The sequence below is a fragment of the Hippopotamus amphibius genome, chromosome 3 (genome assembly GCF_030028045.1).
Source record: "Hippopotamus amphibius kiboko isolate mHipAmp2 chromosome 3, mHipAmp2.hap2, whole genome shotgun sequence".
Lineage (NCBI taxonomy): Eukaryota > Metazoa > Chordata > Mammalia > Artiodactyla > Hippopotamidae > Hippopotamus > Hippopotamus amphibius.
In genome coordinates, this window is record NC_080188.1 from 30054931 (window position 1) to 30077679 (window position 22749).

The 22749-nt window shown below is 36.2% G+C and overlaps 1 protein-coding gene across 8 annotated transcripts in view; it reads right to left on the reverse strand.

Moving 5' to 3' along the window:
- The window catches only part of CLOCK (clock circadian regulator), a 131486-nt gene that overhangs the window by 78305 nt on the left and 30432 nt on the right, over positions 1-22749 (reverse strand). For 5 of the 8 annotated variants that reach the window (XM_057726671.1, XM_057726672.1, XM_057726670.1 and 2 more), the window contains exons 3-4: positions 13793-13880; positions 7469-7610 (exon numbers count right to left, since the gene is read on the reverse strand). The exons of 1 other annotated variant lie outside the window; for it this stretch is intronic. The gene's annotated coding sequence lies outside the window, so the exon portion shown is untranslated. The remainder of the gene's footprint in view (positions 1-7468; positions 7611-13792; positions 13881-22749) is intronic. 2 more of the 8 variants (XM_057726666.1, XM_057726669.1) reach the window with 1 other exon arrangement.

The following is a 22749-nucleotide window of genomic DNA, read 5'->3' on the forward strand; positions in this document are numbered from 1 at the left end:
AGAATTCCAGTTGCATGAGTTTAACTGCAACCGAAGGTCTAACTTTATTGCTATATGCAACAGGCTCTAATGGATGCTTTTCTGAATGGCAAAAATTTTAGTTTAATATCCAAATGCATATGAGAGCATACTTTCCCTTTTGGACAATTATTTAATGGCTACACCATACACAAAAGCGGCATCATTTATAGGTATCAAACAGATATCCAAATAAGATTGATCAATGCTAGCCTTTGTGGAATGTTTTAGTTTTAAAAGGCAAATGTATATAAATTTTCAAGATGGATCTCCAGAAAAACAGAGTGAATTATATCAACCCAAAAGAAGTACAGAATTTCATTAGTGCTATAAATCTACAGGGACCTGTTAAGAAATCTGATTAAGTAGCATTACAAAAATAACAGGTTTAGGGTCAGCTCATGAGATATTTAATAACTTACAAATAATATGTATAAATATAATGACAACGTTTTGACATATACTTCATCGGTGAGGCCACCAGATCCATATAAAATACTACCAAAAAATGTCAATTTTCAAGGCCATGAATATTCCTCTTTCTGCAGTGTAATCACTTCATAAAAAAGACAGTTGTTTTGACCTATTAAAACTTGGGTAAACTGCCAGGTTGCTTTTGTGCAGCCAAGTAGGTCAAACAAGTTCACAACCACCTGAAAACTAGTTCAAATAAGTTTAGATGCATTCTGAACCACAGATTATTCAGAAAACTACCACCATAAAGTATTCCTTCTTCACTAAAATTATTATTACATATACATTTATATATAAGATAAAATTCACTCTCTTTAAATTGTAAGATTTTACAATATATGATTTATATATATGCTGTCCAGTTCCACTTTTCTGTATCTAAGTACTTTCAAAGTTTTCAAATGAACAAAAATAAGTGGGTATATTAAGTTCCTTAGCTGACTATCATTTTTTTAACCCACTGACTCACTGCTTGATCCTTTCTCAGACAAGGTCTGGGAAAATCACAGGCCAAGACCATATCTGAATCTGTGGAGTATCAAGGGAGATGGAACTCCCTTGATACAGACACATTTTATTTGTAGCATGCAAGTAAGAGTAATTAAGGATAAAAGAGGATATGTAAATGGATGCTAATTCACAGCCAGAGGCCTATGACCAGGCTTCACAGGGTACAACCGGGACTTAACTATTATAGAACAGAGACATACCCTTGATACAGAAGATACAATTTGAGATTTCTATTGATTTATCTTCAAGTCTGCTATTGAGCCCATGCAGTAAATTTGTATTTCATATATATTTTTCAGTTCTGAAATTACCACTTGATTCTTTTATATGGTTTCTATTTCAGAGAACTATCTTTCTCTATATATTTTTTGAGATATTAAGTATATTTTTATTGAATCTTTCTATTCACTTGAAAAATGTTCATTTTTGTCTCATGGGCCATGGATATAATATAACAGGTGCTTTAAAGTCTTTTTCTGATAATTCCATCATCTGAATCATCTCAGGGTTGGCAGTTATTTATTGTCTTTCTCTTTAAAAAGTCATATTTTCCTGTTTCTTTGTATGTCAAGTAATTTTGGATTATATCCTAGGCATTCTGAATATTAGATTATGAAACTGGATTCTAGTAACATCTTCTGGAGAATTTGATTTTTTTTGTTTAAGTTTATACTACAAGTTATATATTGCGTTCTAGGGGTAGCAGTACCACTGTCAGCTCAATTTTCAGTCTTTGCTATGTTACTTGGGTTTATCCTCTGCATGCATCTCTCAGGAGCAAGTCTGGGACTTGAACAGCGGTTTATATCATAGGTCAGTTCTCTGTCTTTGCTGTGTTTCTTTGGGTCTGTACATGCATGGGTAGCTCATAAGTAAGGTGGAAGCTTTGTGGGTCTCCTCTCACATCAGCTCTCCTCTCTGTGAGATTTCCCCAGCATGCTCCAGTTTCCAGGGGCCTTTTCCCAAATCCTGTGACCAGAAAAATGGTTTTCTCTCAGAGTTTTAAAGTGCTTGTACCACCATGGCAATGCAACTTTATAGGTGGAGATGGTGTCAGGGCAGGCTTGGGAGGGAAAAGGGAGAACTCCTTTTCCTTGTCCTCTGGCTAGAAATAGGGGTTTCTCTCAGGGTTTCTGCAAACTGCTACACCCACTGTGCAGTTCCCTAATTCAGCCCACCATTTGGTCAAAGGTGGGTCATGAAAAGAAAAAAAAGATATATTCACCACTATACAGGCTAGTCTTCAAGTTATGACTTCCCTTCTCAATTTGCCTATTATTAATTTTCAAAGTCTTTAGATAGTTGCTCTTGGTATTCTATTGAGAGTATTTAGTTCTAATCAGTCAGAGAAAGGCTCACTCCATTTTGTTATATCCACTTCCCAACAGACTTTCACCTGATGGCTTTAGTAGTCATTGACTGATCATTACTTAGATCACAATTCTATTAGAAATTGCACCACAATGAGTTTCTAATCCTATTATTCTCCCAGCATTTCTTATTACCAGTGATTTCTCTACAAGAGTAAACTTTCCCTCTTAACTATCTGGTTATCCTGGGATAAAATCTGTGCAGAAAATGAAGGCTACATGGTTGATTCTTTCATTTACCAGTGATTTTCAGAGTAATAAAATGAGGGTTTTTTTAAAGTATTATCAGAAACTTTTGAGTTCTTACATATTTGTGCTTCAATCTTCAGTTGTTATACATATTTTGAACCTATTTTCATGGAAAATTTCAAACATACACAACAGTAAAAAAAGAATAATTATTAACCCATATATCCATCACCCATTTTCAACAATTATCAAATCATGGTCCATCTTATTTCATCTATACTGCCCCTTCCCCATTCCTTCCCATCCTCCTTCGTATTATTTGAAGCAAATTCCCAAAACTAAATTATGTCATCTGTAAATACTCTAGGATGAATCTATAAATTATAAGGACTTTACAAAAACATAACCACAATATCACCTTTAAAAGTTCATAAAAGATGTGTAAGACCTCTATACACAAAAAAAAAACATTTCTGAGGGAAATCTTAAAAGATCTGAATATATGGAGATATACTATGGTTAACATTGAAAGTCTCAATATGGAAAGATATTTAATATATCCAAATTGATCTACAGATTCAATATTAAACTAGACAATAATAATATGAAATAATAAATATTTAATTTGCTTAATACTAAGCAGGGATTTGTTATTTATTTACTCATTTAGGAAACTGAGAGGCTGAGTATAAAATCTTTATTGAAATTCATAAGAACCAAAAAGAACCAAGGCAATTTTGAAGAACAAAAGTAGGAGAACTGGGCTTCCTAGGTGGCGCAGTGGTTAAGAATCCGCCTGCCAATGCAGGGGACACAGGTTTGATCCCTGCTCCAGGAAGATCCCACATGCCGTGCAGCAACTCAGCCCATGTGCCACAACTACTGAGCCTGCACTTTAGAGCCCGTGAGCCACAACTACAGAGCCCATGTGCTGCAACTACTGAAGCCCACATGCCTAGAGCCTGTGCTCTGCAACAAGAGAAGCCATGGCAATGAGGAGCCCGCGAACCACAATGAAGAGTAGCCCCCGCTCGCCGCAACTACAGAAAGCCCGTGTGCAGCAACGAAGACTCAACACAGCCAATAAATTAATTAATTAATTAAAAAAAAAGAGTATGGCACTGGCATAACAACAAAGAGACTAATGGAACAGAAATAAGAGTCCAAAAATAGGCCCACAAAAAAAGTCACCTGAATAACATCAAAGGCACTACTACTGCATTACAGTAGGAAAGAGTCTTTTCAATAAATAATGCTGGACAAAATGGAATTCCAAATGGAAAATAAACCATGAATCCTACCATATACCATGCAGAAATCTAAGTGTGTAAGTTACAACGCTCAAGTTTATAGAGGAAAACATAGCAGAATATCTTCTTGGCTTTGAGATACAAAGAATCCTTAAAACACAGAAAGAACTAACCATAAAAGAACAGTCTGATAAACGACTTTATGAAAATTAAGAGGGTGTCCCTGGTGGCACAGTGGATAAGAATCTGCCTGCCAACGCAGGGGACATGGGTTCAATCCCTGGGCCAGGAGATCCCACATGCCATGGAGCAACTAAGTGCATAAGCCACAACTACTGAGCCTGCATGCCACAACTACTGAAGCCCACGCACCTAGAGCCCATTCTCTGCAACAAGAGAAGCCACTGCAATGAGAAGCCCGCGCACCACAGTGAAGAGCAGCCCCTGCTCACCATAACTAGAGAAAGCCCATGCTCAGCAAAGAAGACCCAACACAGCCATTAAATAAATATTTCAAAAGGAAAAAAAATTAAGAAATTATCTTAAGACACACTACTAAAAGAGTAAAGAAGTAGGAGAGATTTAATACTTAGCCCAACAAAAAATTTATCCTAGAAATGAAGAACTCCTGCAAATCCTTAAGACACACAATCCAACAGAAAAATGGGCAAACAGACATAGGATCAAGACGGTGGAGTAGGAGGACATGCGCTCACTCCCTCTTGCAAGAGCACCGGAATTATAACTAACTGCTGAACAATCATCAACAGAAAGACACTGGAACTCACCAAAAAAGACACCCCACATCCAGAGACAATGGAGAAGCCGCAATGAGACGGTAGGAGGGGCGCAATCACGTTAAAATCAAATCCTATAAATGCTGGGTGGGTGACTCACAAACTGGAGAACGGTTATACTGCATTAGTCCACCCACTAAAGTAAGGGTTCTGAGCCCCACAAAGGCTTTCCAACCAGGGAGTCCAGCAACAGGAGGAGGAATCCCCAGAGAATCAGACTTTGAAAGCCAGCGGGATTTGATTGCAGGACCTCCACAGGACTGGGGGAAACAGAGACTCCACTCTGGGGAGGGCAGACAAAAAAGTGTGCTCACCAGGACCCAGGGGGAAGGAACAGTAACCCCACAGGAGACTGAATCAGACCCACGTGCTGGTGTTGGAGGGTTGCCTGCAGAGGTGGGGGGCAGCTGTGGCTCACTGAGGAGATGGGCACTGGCAGCAGGGGTTCTGGGAAGTGCTCATTGGCATGAGCCCTCCCAGAGTCCACCATTAGCCCCACCAAAGAGCCTGTAAGCTCCAGTGCTGGGTAGCCTCAGGCCAAACAACCAACAAGGTGGGAACACAGCCCCACTCACTGGCAGAGAAGCAGATTAAAGTCTTACTGAGCTCCACCCACCCAGCCCTACCCACCATCAGTCCCTTCCATCAGGAAGCACCCACCATCCTCCTAGATAGCTTCCTCCACAAGAGGACAGACAGCAGTATCAAGCAGTATCAGCAGTATTTCATCTTGTAGAACTGAACACCACAGCCACAGAAAGACAGAGAAAATGAAAAAGCAGAGGACTTTGTACCAGATGAAGGGACAGGACAAAACCTCAGAAAAACAACTAAATGAAGAGGAGATAGACACCCTTCCAGAAAAAGAATTCACAATAATGATGGTGAAGATGATCCAGGACTTTGAAAAAAGATTGGATGCAAAGATCGAAAAGTTTACAAAAGACCTAGAAGAATTAAAGAACAAACAGAGATATGCAACACAATATCTGAAATAAAAAATACACTAGAAGGAATCAATAGCAGATTAACTGAGGCAGAAGGGTGAATAAGTAAGCTGGAAGACAGAATGGTGATAATCACTGATGTGGAAAAGAATAAAGAAAAAAGAATGACAAGAACTGAAGACAGCTTAAGAGACCTCTGGGACATTGTTAAACGCATCAACATTCGCATTATAGGGGTCCCAGAAGGAGAAGAGAGAGAAAAAGGACCTGAGGAAATACTGGAAGAGACTACAGTTGAAAACTTCCCTAATATGGGAAAGGAAATAGCTACCCAAGTCCAGAAAACGCAGAGAGTCCCAGTCAGGATAAACCCAAGGAGAAACACGCCAAGATATATAGTAGTCAAAGTGACAAAAATTAAAGACAGAGAAATGTTATTAAAAGCAACAAGGGAAAAACAACAAATAACCTACAAGGGAACTCCCATAAAGTTAACAGCTGATTTCTCAGCAGAAACTCTGCAAGCCAGAAGGGAGTGGCATGATATATTTAAACTGATGAAAGGGAAGAACCTACAACCAAGAATACTCTACCCAGCAAGGATCTCATTCAGATTCGATGGAGAAATCAAAAGCTTTCCAGACAAGCAACAGCTAAGAGAATTCAGCACCACCAAACCAGCCCTACAACAAATGCTAAAGGAACTTCTCAAAGCAGGAACCATAAGAGAGGAAAAGGACCCACAAAAACCAACACAAAACAATTAAGAAAATGGTAATAGCAATATACATATCAATAATAACCTTGGAATGTAAATGGACTAAATGCACCAATCAAGACATAGACTGGCTGAATGGATACAAAAACAAGACCCATATATATGCTGTCTCCAAGAGACCCACTTCAGACCTAGGGACACATACAGACGGAAAGTGAGAGGATGGAAAAAGACATTCCATGCAAATGGAAATCAAAAGAAAGCTGGAGCAGCAATAGTCATATCAGATAAAATAGACTTTAAAATAAAAAATGTTACAAGAGACAAGAAAGGACATTACATAAAGAGCAAGGGATCCATCCAAGAAGAGGAGATAACAATTATAAATATATATGCAACCAATATAGGAGCACCTCAATACATAAGACAAATGCTAACAACTATGAAAGAGGAAATGCAAGGCAGAAAGAGAGACACAGATGCAGAGAACAAACATGGACACCAAGTGGGGAAAGCGGGGATGGGTTGGGGGGAAATGAACTGGGAGATTGGGATACCAAATTGTACACTCTAAATATATGCTGTTTATCATCTGTTAAAAAATTTTTTTTAAAAAGGGCAAATAATATGAACAGGTATTTCTCAAAAGAGGATATCCAAAAGGGTCAACCTTTTAAGTTACCAGATAATAACAAACTAAAACTACAATAAAATTTCACTACATACACAGTAAAAGAGTTATTAATTTGAAACTAATAATTTCAAGTGCTGTTGAGGATGGAGAGCAACAGAAACTCATGTACACTGCAGGTGGAAGTGTAAACTGACTCGACCACTAGAAGCATCTACAAGCTAATCAGCCAAATACCCTGACCCAGCATCTTCACCCCAGATATTTATCCAACAGAAGCGCATACATATGTGCCAAAAGACATGCTCAAGAATGTTCATATCAGAATTGTTCATAAGTCAAAAACTGATACTAAACCAAATGCTCATCAACAGTACAATGGATGAATAAATTTTGGTATATACATATAATGAAGTATTACAAAACAATGAAAAAGGATGAACTACTGCTTTATGAATCAATATGAATGACTCACATCAACAAGATGTTGATCATAAAAAGACAAAAGAAGTTCAAAAATAGACAATACTAATGAATAGTGAATGAAGCAAGAATAATAGTTACCTTTGGGAGTGTGTGATGACTGTCAGGGGGCATGAAGGAGGCTCCTGGATTGATGAAAATGTTCTATATCTTGATCTTGGTATTGGTTAAACGAGTGTTGACTTCACAAAATTTCATCAAAATGACACTCGGTATTTATGCACTGTATAATATGCATGTTTTAATTCAATATAAAACATTTTAAAAGTTAGCAATACTATATCAGTCCCTTGTTTTTTTAATTTTTTGATTATTTTACTTGGTGAAACTGAAGTCCAGTAGAACTAGGTTTCTACATCAACCTGCCTCTTACTTGGGTACCAGAAGTCCCATTTACTTCCTTTCTCTGGATAATTACTGAAGAATAGTTTTGATATGTGCATTCTTCCCACATTATGAGGTAAAAGTCTACCTTGAAGTTAGACCTATCTCATATTCACAAACTAGATAATTCTAAGATGATATTTTTTTCCTAATGTAAATATTCTCAATTTTCTATGTTAAGTTCCAGGTCACCAGTTCCCACAGTTTGTATTTGGAAAAAAAGAGGTAAGAAAATTCAAAGCTTCTGAGGCTTAGCATCTAAGCTCAGTTTTAGCTAAACTTGAAAAAAGCAAATCAAGGCAAGGTGTAAGCATAAGGTTGTTGCAAAATTAAATGAATTATTAAATGTAAAGTGCTTAGAATATAACGCGTACCACAAAGTAAACGCTCAAAAAAGGTCTGCAATTATTTATTCCAGTTTAAAAAACACTAATAGATCATTATTCTTGAATTTCCTTCAAAATACTTATGACAATAAAAACAGATCCACTTTTAAAAACAAAGTATATTTATGGAGCTAAGGGAAAACTTAATAGACTTTTAATGAAACAAGCTGAAGTGAACATTAAAGAAAAGTACAGGATAGATGAAAATTTAGTAAACTATACCTAAGATTTTTTTAAAGTTCTAAATTGTACTAATGGATACTTAACTATGATGTTAGGACTAGAACTCCTATATATACTTTATCCAGTCTGCCAACTGTTAACATCTGTATCATTTTCTTTATATACAGATAAACGTATTTTCTGAACCATTTGAGAGTAAGCTGCATATCTCATGCCCCTTTACCCCCAAATACTTAAATATGTACCACCTAAAAACAAAGACATTCTCTTAAATAACCATAGAATAGTCACTGACTTCAGGAAATTTAACAATTATACAATATTAACGTCTATTTTTTTTAACAGAGCAAATAAAGTCCTTTAGGGCTTTCTTGCTCCTGCAGTTCAAGGTCCACTTCAGAGTCATGTATTGGATTTAGCTATTTTATCTCCCTAGACTCCTTTAATCTGGAAGTTTTCTTTCAGCTAAATACCTTTTAAAACGTCTTATGTTTACAAGGTATTCTTCAAGATAAGATTTTAAAACTTGGGTTCTTAAGCAAACTATACAGGTAAGTTTCATTTAAAAAGAGATTCAGTGGAAGAGTTAGGAAAAATTTCAGAAGACTTAAAGATGAGAATATATAAATCTTCCTATCCAAGAGTAGCTTTAGTATATATACATTTTAAAGCTTTATAATGAGGAGGTTTCTCGATTTCTTTGATATTGGTAATTTGTGGATTAGCAGTTTCATAACCTTGTCCCTCAAGATGTCAAAAAATTACAATAAAAAGTCTAAAGTATAATCAACTTAGACAAACACATCTGGCCAATGATGTGATAGTTACCTGTAAGGAATGGATCCAGAAAAAAAACGGTTTTCATCAAAACAGTTTTCATCAAAATTCTCTCCTACAGCTAACAAAAAGATGCCCAATCCCAGTATACAAACCTTTAAATGAATTGGAATTATTATGATCATGCATAGATCTAACGGCTATTTGAGACACAAGAGATCTTGTTCTTTTATTCAACAAACATTGACTGTGTGCCAACTGTGTGCCAGACCTATGACAGCAACAGAGGGATCCAACAGATTAAAAAAACAGGCATGGTACCTACCCTTAAGAAACTTATAATTTAGTAAACCTAAGATTCCTGCTTTCAAACAGGAAAAGTATTATTCTTCCCTATTTTGAAAATGAAGCAACTAGGATGCAGAGTGGTAAACGTGTCCAAAGGCACAATACTATGAAATGTTCTAGAGGCACAAGAAAGGTAGATCCTGAAATCGTGATCTTTAATCTCCTAATAGAGGACTTAACTTGCCTCTGTCAGAATGCAGAAGAGATCCTTAAGACTATCCTCCAATCTATCTACTGACTCCAAAAGGGACCATGTACTGTCATCTCCAACATACATACTAGCTTCTGTTCCACTGAAACAGTCACAACCAGTTCCCAAATAATATATTAGTACTTTGACTTAAAAAATAACAGGTTGGGGGGAGTCGAGGGAGGGAGGGAATATGGGGATATGCGTATAAATACAGCTGATTGACTTTGGCGTACCTCAAAAAAAAAACCAAACCAGGTAATCTCCATATACAGAAAAAACAGAAACTGTACAAAAGGTACTATTAGATACTTTTAGAATGGATATGATAATAAATATGGAAACAGAAGATGTGGCTGGTCGTAGTGGTTCTTTAATAAATAACTGCATCAGTGATAGGATATAATAGGCCATAAGGTCCAGCAAAGTTTGGTCTTTTTCAAAGTTGTATATAACCTAGTACTTTTTTTTCAATTAGTGTGAGGAATGCTACATCTAGAGGAATTGGGATGATCAGTGTTAGGGAGAGGAGTTGAACCTCTGATAATAAAGGTTTAAGCTTTACACAATTACAGGGCTCTGCCACCCTAACAAACTCTGTTCTCGGGCAGGGTGTTTTTATGAATTAAGATCATTAATTAGTTTTAAGGTGCTTTTGTAAAGTAGGCCTTATTTCTCTTGTCTTTCATACTGGGAGAAATATATAATAGATAGAAACTGGGTTAATATGGTGTGAACTCAGATCACACAGGACTTTAATTGTTGAATAAATGAAATTTTAATAGCAGTTACACCACTGGGATGTCCTGATCCAACACTGAGGTCCTAAACCCTACTGTCAATATGAACTCTAGAATAGCATTGCGCTGTTATCCCTAGCATAACTTGCTCTGTTGTTCAATTTTTTGGATGAATAAGTGATAAGATATTTTGACTAGTTCATCTAAATTTTAATCATTCAAAGGCTTTTTTGTTCTCCGAGGTACCCCAACCAAAACTGTTAACCCATCCCTTGATGGTTTAGTTCATTACAGGGAGTGTGGGGGGAGGAGGTATTAAAGCGCCATAGGGTCTTCTCATCTTTTGTTATTCCTGCCTCTTCACAGGAAGGTCAATTTCACTGATTAAAAGCAAGAGACAGTAAAACCCTTGTGTGGTCATTCATACAAGTCCTTACTCAAAGCACAAATGATTATGCTACCTTTGCATGATCAGGATACCATGGCCATTTAACAGATATCATTGAGCAAGCAGTGCCTCTAATACTAGTTACTCTAGAGGTGATGTTTTTGGTAAATAGGCAAGGTTTGTATTTGTCAAGTTCCTTTTACTTGTTTTCATCTTTCCTTAGGTGCATACCTGTGTCGTGTTAACAGTAATTTTAATAAATAATCTAACACTGACTTAGGTTTATTTGTTGTTAACTACCAGTGATATCTATTACTTATATAAGCTTACGCAAGGAGAAATATTTCTTGTTATGTATCATATTAACATTACTGCTTCTACTAATTAATAGATTAGTCCAGTATCAAATTAGGAGTTGATTTACTTACTGTTAGTATTAAGGTAAATGTGTTGTTGAGCTTGAACTTTCTTTAATCATTGGCTGCTTTTAAGCCAACTATGGTGTTGTTTATTTTTACTCTCTAGATAAGACTGTATCCTGTTTCTAAAAAGCTGTAACTTTTTAGATTAATATTTAAAAATACATTAAAATTTATGATTTTTTTAAGAGTTCTTAAAGTTGAACTAAGATTCTTCTTCTGGACAACCAACTATCACAGGGCTCTTTAGGCTTGTCACCTCTACTTATAAATCTCACAATTTTGCCACATAGATGAGTTTGTTCTAATAAACTGTTCATAGCTTGTCTGGCTTCAGGGTATTTAACTTTTCTGTTAAAAATTGCATAGTTAAATCATTATACTAAAGGTAAAAAGGGAAACCTTTGCTTTTTATTACTTTTAATGCTTCCTTCATCATGCATTTATGGTACTTTCTCTATAGCGCCAAAATTTTTTAAATTTCTATCTCCTATACTTTAATTATTGAGTGAATGATTTAACCTGCTTATAATAGTTGAATTTGCTGGCAGTTTGGACTAGATTTGGTTCAAAGCATCCGTAAATTATGAAATCTCCTGAGTGTAAACTACATGCTTTGATTTATCCAAGTACACTTTCCAGTATGCTTCCCTTGTTACGACTTTATGTCTTCTCATATGTCTGGTACTTACTCAGAGGTTATAAGAGGTTATTAATGCTTGAGGAGAGTAATGGGCGGAGTGTGCATGCTTCACGGCCTGACCAACTAAGCACTCTATTCTTAATTTACTACTAAATCCTCCTTTGGTTCTTAGTTTCACAAAAACTTTTGTATAGTAAGAAATAGGTTCTTGAAATAGAAAATGTAGCCCATTTCTTCTTATCCCATACGTTACACCTTGACCTAATGTTTTTATGTACAATAATTATGCTTACTGTTATTCATTTTTAGGGTTTGCTGAAAATGGTGGTATATACAGACTGAATTAGCAAATGTTGGTGAGGTTTATCAGGGTTTAGATTATAGAACAGGCTCCTCTAGAGGAGTATGAAGCACCATCAAGTCCCTTGAATTTTAACCTATTGTTAGTAGTACTCCGGTGACTAATTTTGTTATTATAATTATTTAAGTTTAGTGCTAAGCATAGGGGTGTATCTAGTCCCAGTTTGGGTCTTAGCTGTCATGTGATCAGTAACTATTAACGTCACTTCCATAGTTATTTTTTATTTTAGCTATAGCTTTTTACAGCTTAGCTAGAACTTTATTTTTTATTATTCTTTAACACATTTTACACCAATTTTTTCTTAATTTGGGTTAATTGTATGACCACAGTGGCTGGCACAAAATTTACCAACCCCAAATAACATAGCTTAGATGAACTTTCATTTATGGCTTAACTTTTATCAATGCTGTTTCCCGTAAGGGTGGCTAAGCAAGGTATTATGAGCTACTATTTTAGTGTGCTTGATACCTGATCCTTGTAATCCTTCATGATTCAGAGGACAGTGTGCTTATTAAGTTATTATGGTAACACTAATACCTGGTAAAAAACAGAGTAGTATACTAATTTTCTTTCTACATATGCCCATATACATTCATTTTAAAAGTGATAGGATGATCAACTTATTTTCTGTTTTAAAACAGCAACACAAGTCAGTCTAATGTGAACATGGATTCTGCTTTCTAGACAGAAAAAAGTGTAAGTCAGTCACTGAGAGCTGGTATCAATTCTTACCTCCCTCTAATTTTCCCACACCATCTCTTACTTTGCACTCAATCTATAAATACTTCTCCACCCAGGTAGAGTAGAGGTCAGCTAACTTATTCTGTAAAGGGTCACATAGTGAGTATTTTTGGCTTTCTGGGCCCTAAGGTCTCTGATGCAAGTACCTAACTCTGCCACTATAGTTTGAAAACAGCCATACACAATATGTAAAAAACAAGAGTGGCTGTATTCCAATAAAGCTTTATTCATAGACACTAAAACCTGAATTTCATATAATTTTCAAGTATTTCAATAAAATAATATTGTTCTTCCAGGATATGTTTTCCCCAACCATTTAAAAATGTAAACACTATTCTTAGTTCATGGGTCACACAAAAACAGGCAAGAGGCTGGATTTGGTGGTGTATAGACCCCTGATGAAGAGACTTGCTTGTAAGCTGGAGCTACAGTAGGTGACCAGCCCTTCTTTACCTCAGTCAACTGATTCTTTATCTCTAAACCTAACACCTGACAGGAAATAACTCTTATTCTACTTTTCAGTCATTTGCTCAAGAATTGCTGAAAGAAAACACATCTGGATATCAAGTATCTTACCAATAAATAATTTTTTATTCCTCTGAAGAATAAAAATTCTAAAGATAAATAACTATCAAAGAAGGTAGCAGATCATGCCCTAAATATTTTTATAATTCTCTGTCCTATGCTCCTTGCCAGGAGATTGCAAACCTCACTGTACCCAATAATTATGCCAAAAAAGGAAGGGAAGGAGTGGGGGAGGAGGGGGGAAGAGGAAGGGGAAGGGAAGGAAAGGAGGCATACTTCCCAGCTCAAAAGGAAGATTAACGATATCTCGTGAAACTCACCAAGTTGTAAAGATTCATCTAAGAGGAATGCAGAATTTTCCAAAGGCATCTTACACTGTGATAAAATCAGCTTCTAAGTTTCAGCAGCCTTACAGGAAAAAAAAAAAAAAAAAACCTGTAAAACAAGGGCAGCTGTGGAAATAATGTTAACCAAACTCTAAGTAACAGCATCACTAGTATTTTTTTTCCCATCCACATATACAGCATTAACTGGGACTTCCTATGTGCCAGGAACTGGAGATGCAGCAATGAACATGTCGGATTCCATCAATCCCTATGGAAGCTCAGTCTGTAGGGCAACTCCAAATGGGATGAGAGGCTTTAAGAATCATGATGGTGTGAAGGCAAAGCATGGTGAAGATAAAAACCAAGCTGGTGGGAACTGGTTAGGAAAGGTCTCCTAGAAAAGAGGCAATTAATGAGTAGGATCTGACCAAATAAAGCAAGGGGGAGGGGAGAGAAAGAACATGTTTCATTAGAAGGGAACAGCATGTTCAAAGGGCCAGATGTAGGAGAGGATATGGCATTTGTGTGGAAGTAAAAGAAGTCTAGTGTGGCTTCTCAGTGTAAGAAAAGGGATGGAGGTCATTCTCTGAGACCAGATGGGTAAGGGAGGAAAGTAAGAAGTGAAGCAATTTGCCCTGCGTCACTCAGTCACACAGGGCTAACGGGCAGAGCATATTTTAAACTCTCACCACTTGACTGCAATATATTAGCCATTCTGAAGCTCTTCCCAGTCCCTAGCCTCGAGGGTCTTAGAGGTTGACCCCTGGGAAGGAAGGTGAGGGAAAGTCCTGTGGAGGATGATCCTTTCAGGGGGCTTTTGCAAGGGCCTGAGGGAAAACTGCCAGCCTCCCTATGAATGAATGAATTGATCAAACGACCATCAGGGACGCTCCTGCAAAATGATGGGGAAGAAGTCAATTTCAGCACCATTTTCAGTTACTAATTAATAGTCGCCAAGCATTTTACTATGTGTGAAGTCCAGTTCTAAGTGCTTTACACATATTAACTAATTTAATCCTCACACCATCCCTATAAGGTAGATGCTTTTATTACACTATCATCAGAAATGTTGATGATACTTCTTACCACAATATTAAAAGCATTTTAATTACCTTTCAATCTGAAAAGTACTATTTTAAAGATTAACAAAAACAAAAGACTTTACAACATTAACCTGGTTATTTCTCTGTTAGGGAAAAAGTTGGAAATTTTGTTCTGTGCTCATTCATTCACTTACGATGACTGGTTCTACATATCCAATGATCAGGGGAAAAAAACACCAAATTCCTGCCCTCGTGGAGTTTTAGTCACTGAAATACAATAAAGATTGATACTCCCTGACAATTATGTTTTTGTAACATATCCTAAGTTTTTTGAATGAATGAAGAATCAACACCACAAAGACAAAATCTGAAGCATAGATGAAAATCAAAACCTGAGGGGAGAACTTCCTAGGTGGCGCAGTGGGTAAGAATCCGCCTGCCAACGCAGGGGACACGGGTTCAATCCCTACCCCAGGAAGATACCACATACCGCAGAACAACTAAGCCCGTGTGCCACAACTATTGAGCCTGCGCTCTAGAGCCCGTGAGCCACAACTATTGAGCCCATGTGCCGCAACTACTGAAGCACATGTGCCTAGAGCCTGTGCCCCTCAACAAGAGAGGCCACGGCAATGAGAAGCCCGCACACCACAACAAAGAGTAGCCCCTGCTCGCCACAATGAGAGAAGGCCCGTGTGCAGCAATGAAGATCCAACACAGCCAATAAAATAAGTAAATTAATTTAAAAATTAAAAAAAAAAAACAAACCTGAGGGGAGTGGATACTGATATCAAGGGAGTATCCTCTAATGGAAGTACCATATATCCAAGGTGCTCTCGTTTTTCCCTGTACCATACACTTCTGTTAAGAACAATACATGACATTAAAAAGGTGGTATTTTGGCCCCGATGAACTGTTAAAACTTCAGGATGTGAGAATTACAAAAATTTCTAATTAAGAAGCTTGTCTGAGAGAGAATCCAATGAAAACAGTTATGATAAATATTGAACTTAGTTCATCCAGGTTAAAAGTCTGTGGCCAGACTCCTTACATAATTTATCAAGAATTATTTAGAACTCAAGATCTGAGAAGCAACTTAAATTAGAATTCAAGATCTGTACTTTCACCATTCTCAAAGAAACGAGAAAGAAATTAGTACATTCTATCAATCACCTGTGTCTAGTATCTGCAACTTTAAGATATTTTACACGATTTCAAGGAGTTGGAAAGAGCTCTCACTTCAGTCAGTGTCACATATTCAAGTAAACATAACACATACCAAAGTTAAGTAAGAGTTTTATATTTTCTTGAACATTTATGGAGAAACATTTTTATTAACTTTTGCCAAAAGAACACTGGACACAGTAACTCCATATTTCTTTTAAAACCTGGACAGGTCTTCATACTGTCACATTTCACCCATTTCTCTGCTGTTTTTCATTCCTATATAGACTTTATTAGATATAGATAAGTTTAGCAGGAATATATTGTAAAGCTTACTATAAATGACCTTAACAAAATTATAACTAAGTGTTTTGTAAACTTTACACTTATTAATGACCCAACATCATTTCTTTTTACCATTAATTACCACTGAAACCAGTCTCATTCTAACATATATGTAATATTCATCCGTGGATACATAAATTTCATGAAAAGAGAAGTCCCCTCAGAAGAGATACATTTAGGTTTAGTAATTGTTTAATAATAAAATCAAAAATACATTTATGTCATACTCATAATTATAATTCAGAAAAAAGGTTTTTCTTTAACACTTAGACCATTATGATCATAGTTAATAAACATTCTGAATTTCAATTTCTATTCATACTTTTGATGCCCAGAAGCATTTTTGAAGTACTGAAAGAAAAGAACTGCCAACCGAGAATCCTATATCCAGACAAAATATCCTTCAGGAAAGACAGAGAAATTAAAATATCCACCAATGAAGGAAAAGTAAAAGAATTTGTCATCAGTAGACCTGCCTTAAAAAAAGAAATGACTATAGGAATTCTTCAAACAGAAAGGAAATGATAAAAGAAGGAATATTGGAAAATCAGGAGGGAAAAACTGGAAAGAGGAAGAACATGAGTAAATAAAATAGCCTTTTCCTTCTCCTAAGTCTTCTATATTATTTTTGATGATTTAAGCAAGAATTATAATACTATGTAATACAGTTCTCAATATATATAAAGAAAATATAAAAGGCAATTATATTAGAAATGGAGGGGGTGAGTAAACGGAGTTAACCAGGAGACTGTAATAAGTTACCTATACATAAAATATGTACAACCACCACAAAAAAGCTATTCAAAGAGACACAATCAAAACATTATAAATAAATCAGGATGGAATCCTAAAAAATGTTCAACTAACCCACAGGCTTCTTTCTCCCTCTCCCACTACTACTGAAAAAGGAGCTGAGTTAATGCACAAGATACTCTATCCCCATGCAAGACAGGTATTGAACAAGTTTGAGAACATTGATGAGTCACATACTCTAAAGGCAGAATTTTCAAAGCACTTATAATATCAGCTTTGACTACTCTCATACACTGCTGGTGGGAGTAGAAATTGGTACCAACTTATGGAGGACAATATATCAATATATTAACAACATTATAAACTTCCTACACTTTGGTCTAGGGGTTATAATCAGCATTTTTTTTTAAATGAAAAGGGATAGAAAAAAAAGTCAAAGTACAGGACACCTAGTAATGGTTAGGATATTTCCTGAAACTGTTGTTTCAGGTATGTGTTTACTAGAGTATGTGTACACTGGGTCACAACATCAAATATATTTCTTACTATAGGCTGTGGTCAAAGATGTTTGGAAGCCACTGTTTCACCTCAAAAAGACAGCCTGAAGCATAGGGACAAGCTGACACCTTGGAAAGGCAGGATTCAGTGCCTGGATATTAAGAAAGGCATATAAGGAGACGAAACAAACCCAAGGTAGTAGGTTACCAAGCTACACAGAGCCATGAGAAACATGGCTTATTTGGGGTGAATGCAGAGGAGATGAGAGGATTTATCTGACTGGAGGCAAAGAAGAGACAGAAGCAATCCATCAAAGTTTGTCCCCCAGAGTGTTAATTTCTCAATGATACCATTTTCTTTTCTTTTTTTTAACTTTTTATTTTATATTGGAGTATAGTTAACAATGTTGTGTTAGTTTCAGGTGTACAACAAACTGATTCAGTTATCTATATACATGTATCAATTCTTTTTCAAATTCTTTTCCCAATTAGATTGTCATAGAATATTGAGCAGAGTTCCCTGTGCTATACAGTAGGTCCTTGCTGGTTATCCATTTTAAATATAGCAGTATGTACATGTCAACCCCCAAATCCCTAACTATCCCTCCCTCCCCACCCTTCCCCCCTGGTAACCATAAGTTCCTTCTCTAAGTTGGTGAGTCTGTTTCTGTTTTGTAAATAAGTTCATTTGTATCATTTTTTTATATTCCAAATATAAACAATATCATACGATATTTCTCCTCTGTCTTACTTCACTCACTATGACAATCTCTAGGTCCATCCATGTTGCTGTAAATGGCATTATTTCATTCTTTTTAATGGCTGATTAACATTCCATTATATACATGTACCACTTCTTTATCCATTCATCTGTCGATGGACATTTAAGGTTGCTTGTATGCCTTAGCTATTGTAAACAGTGCTGCAAAGAACACTGGCGTACATGTATCCTTTCGGACCATGTTTTCCTCCAGGTGTATGCCCAGGAGTGGGATTGCAGGATCATATGGTAGCTCTATTTTTAATTTTTTAAGGAACCTCCACACTGTTCTCCATAGTGGCTACACCAATCTACATTCCCACCAACAGCGTAGGAGGGTTCCCTTCTCTCCACACCCTCTCTAGCATTTACTGTTTGTGAATTTTTTGATGATAGCCATTTGACTGGTGTGAGGTGATATCTCATTATAGTTTTGATTTGCATTTCTCTAATAATTAGCAATGCTGAACATCTTTTCATGTGCCTCCTGGCCATCTGTATGTCTTCCTTGGAAAAACATCTATTTAGGTCTTCTGCCCAATTTTTGATTGGGTTGTTTGTTTTTTTGATATTGGGCTACATAACCTGTAAATTTTGGAGACTAATTCCTTGTTGGTCACGTCATTTGCAAATACTTTCTCCCATTCTGTGGGCTGTCTTTTCATTTTTTGATTTTCTTTGTTGTGCAAAAGCTTTTAAGTTTAATTAGGTCCCATTTGTTTATTTTCATTTCCATTACTCTGGGAGACGGATCAAAAAAGATATTGCTGCAATTTATGTCAGAGGGTGTTCTGCCTATGTTTTCCTCTAAGAGTTTCATAGTGTCCAGTCTCACATTTAGGTCTTTAATCCACTTTGAGTTTATTTTTATGTATGGTGTTAGAGAACGTTCTAATTTCATTTTTTTACATGTAGCTGTCCAGTTTTCCCAGATCCATTTATTGAAGAGACTATCTTTCCTCCATTGTATAGTCTTGCCTTCTTTGTCATAGATTAAATGTCCATAGGTGCATGAATTTATTTCTGGGCTTTCTGTCCTGTTCCACTGATCTGTTTCTTTTTTTGTGCCAGTACCATATTGTTTTGGTGACCATGGCTTTATAGTATAAACTGTAAAAAATATAAACACATGGAGGTTAAACAATATGCTACTAAACAACCAATGGACCACTGAAGAAATCAAAGAGGAAATCAAAAAATACCTAGAGATGGGACTTCCTAGGTGGCACAGTGGTTAAGAATCTGCCTGCCAATGCAGGGGACACAGGTTCGATCCCTGCTCCAGGAAGATCCCACATGCCACAGAGCAACTAAGCCCAAGAACCACGACTATTAAGCCTGCGCTCTAGAGCCCATGAGCCACAACTACTGAGCACATGTGCTGCACCTACTGAAGCCCATGCACCTAGAGCCTATGCTCCACAACAAGAGAAGCCACCGCAATGAGGAGCCCATGCACCACAATGAAGAGTAGCCCCCGCTCGCCACAACTAGAGAAAGCCCCTGTGCAGCAAGGAAGACCCAACACAGCCAATAAATAAATAAATTTTACTAAAAAAAAAAAATACCTAGAAGACAAATGAAAATGAAAGAACAATGATCTAACACCTATGGGATGCAGCAAAAGCAGTTTTAAGAGGGAAGTTTATAGCAACACAATCTTACCCCAGGAAACAAGAAAAAATCGCAAATAAACTAAGCTTAGACCTAAAGCAACTGGAGAAAGAACAAACAAAATCTAAAGTTAGTAGAAGGAAAGAAATCATAAGGTCCAGAACAAAAATAAATGAAATAGAGACAAAGGAAACAGTAGCAAAGATCAATGAAACTAAAAGCTGGTTCTTTGAAAAGATAAACAAAATTGATAAACCTTTAGCTAGACTCACCAAGAAAAAAAGGGAGAGGACTCAAATCAATAAAATTAGAAATGAAAAAGAAGTTACACCTGACACCACAAAAATATAAAGAATCATAAGAGACTACTGCAAGCAACTGTATGCCAAAAAAACAGACAACCTGGAAGAAGTAGACAAATTCTTAGAAGGTACAATCTCCCAAGACTCAACCAGGAAGAAATAGAAAGTATGAACAGATGAATCACAAGTACTGAAAATGAAACTGTGATTAAAAAACTCCCAGCAAACAAAAGTCCAGTACCAGATGGCTTCACAGGTGAATTCTATCAAACATTTAGAGAATGTTTCCTATCCTTCTGAAACTGTTCCCAAAACATTGTTGAGGAAAGAAAACTTTCAAACTCATTCTATGAAACCACCATCATGCTGACACCAAACTGAGACAAAGGTATCACAAAAAAAGAAAATTACAGGCCAATATCACTGATGAACATCGATACAAAAATCCTCAACAAAATTCTAGCAATTCGAATTCAACAATACATTAAAATAGTACATTAAAATACATCATACACCATGATCAAGTGGGATTTATCCTAGGGAAGCAAGGATTTTTCAATATCCGCAAATCAATCAATGTGATACATTACATCAACAAATTGAAGAATAAAAACCATATGATCATCTCACTAGATTCAGAAAATTCAACACCCATTTATGATAAAAATTCTCCAGAAAGTGGGCATAGGGGGAACATACTTCAACATAATAAAGACCATATAAAACAAACCTACAGCTAACATCATAGTCAATGGGTAAAAGTTAAAAGCATTTCCTCTAAGATGAGGAACAAGACAAGGATGTCCACTCTTGCCACCTGTATTAAACATAGTTTGGGAAGTCCTAGCTACAGCAATCAGAGAAGAAGAAGAAGAAATAAAAGGAATCCAAATTGGAAAAGAAGAAGTTAAACAGTCACTGTTTTCAGATGACATGATACTATACACAGAAAATCCTGAAGGCGCTACAAGAAAACTACCAGAGCACATCAATAAATCTGGTAAAGCTGCAGGTTACAAAATTAATACACAGAAGTCTGTTGCATTTCTATACACTAACAACAAAAGATCAGAAAGAGAAATTTAAGAAACAATCGCACTTACCATCGCATCAAAAAGAATAAAATACCTAGGAATAAACCTACATAAGGAGACAAAAGACCTGTACTTCGAAAACTATGAGATACTGATGAAAGAAATCAAAGATGACAAAAACAGATGGAGAGAGATACTATGTTCTTGGATTGGAAGAATCAACACTGTCAAAATGACTATACTACCCAAGGTAATCTACAGATATAATGCAATCCTTATCACATCACCAATGGCATTTTTTCAAAGAACTAGAACAAAAAAAATCTTAAAATTTTTATGAAGACACAAAAGACCCTGAATAACCAAAGCAATCTTGAGAAAGAAAAACAGAGCTGGAGGAATTGGGCTCCCTGACTTCAGACTCAATGACACCATTTTCTTTGCTTACTTTTTTAAGGTAAATTTTAAATCACGCATGTGGCTTCATTTGTGGTTCACATTATATTTCCATTGCAAAATGCTGGCATTGAACCTGGAGTGCTGCTCTTTTTCTCTTTGCATTCAATAGCTGAATTGTCGAAGAGATGTGAAACATCATCTGCTGCGATTTTTCCTCTCTTTGCCATTATGGGCAGAAATGAAAGTTTCTGAATTCTCAACTGTGTTCAATGAAAACTAAAAACAGCCCACAAAAATAGTGTCTCCAGGCTTCTTTTATAACTTCTTGAAAGATGATGCAATTACTTGGGCAATACAAAAAAATTAAAGACTAAAAAAAAAATGATGCAATACCAACATTTTTTTTCCATATTCTATCACCCTTCTGCATGATTCCATTATTCTTCTATTTTCATATTATCTTTTAAGGAAAGATAGCAATAATTGGTGAGTCACAATAAAAGAAATCTTAAAATGATGAAACACAATGTTTAAAGGTAAGAGAACATAATTAATGCAAGATAGACATTTATTCAATTTTTTTTAAAGTACATTTTGCTTTATTCTTTGGGAGACCTTACAGAATAATAATCATGAAATACTAGTCATTATAAATAGCTGGAAATGTTTAAAAATCAAAAAGTCTGGTACACTAAGGGTTAATCAAAAATTGGTAAGTAAAAGGTAACTAATAAAGCTTTTTCTTGCCTGTCCTATCAAACTATATTCCAAGGTAACCAAAGAGACTTAACTGGTGAGGGCTAGTCCTTCAAAGAATTTTAGCTAATAAGAACAAAAAGAAATTACATAAATAGATGGGCAACAATCATCAATGGATTTTAAAGCCATGAGGAGAAAAAGTGATGGTGAACTGCATAACAGATCACAACTGGTCAATCTTACCATCTCCAAAAGTGAGACAGACATTATGTACCTCCCAATGTAATGAAATTCATAGTACACAGAACTACTTATAAAATGTTCTTGTGTAAAGAGTCAAA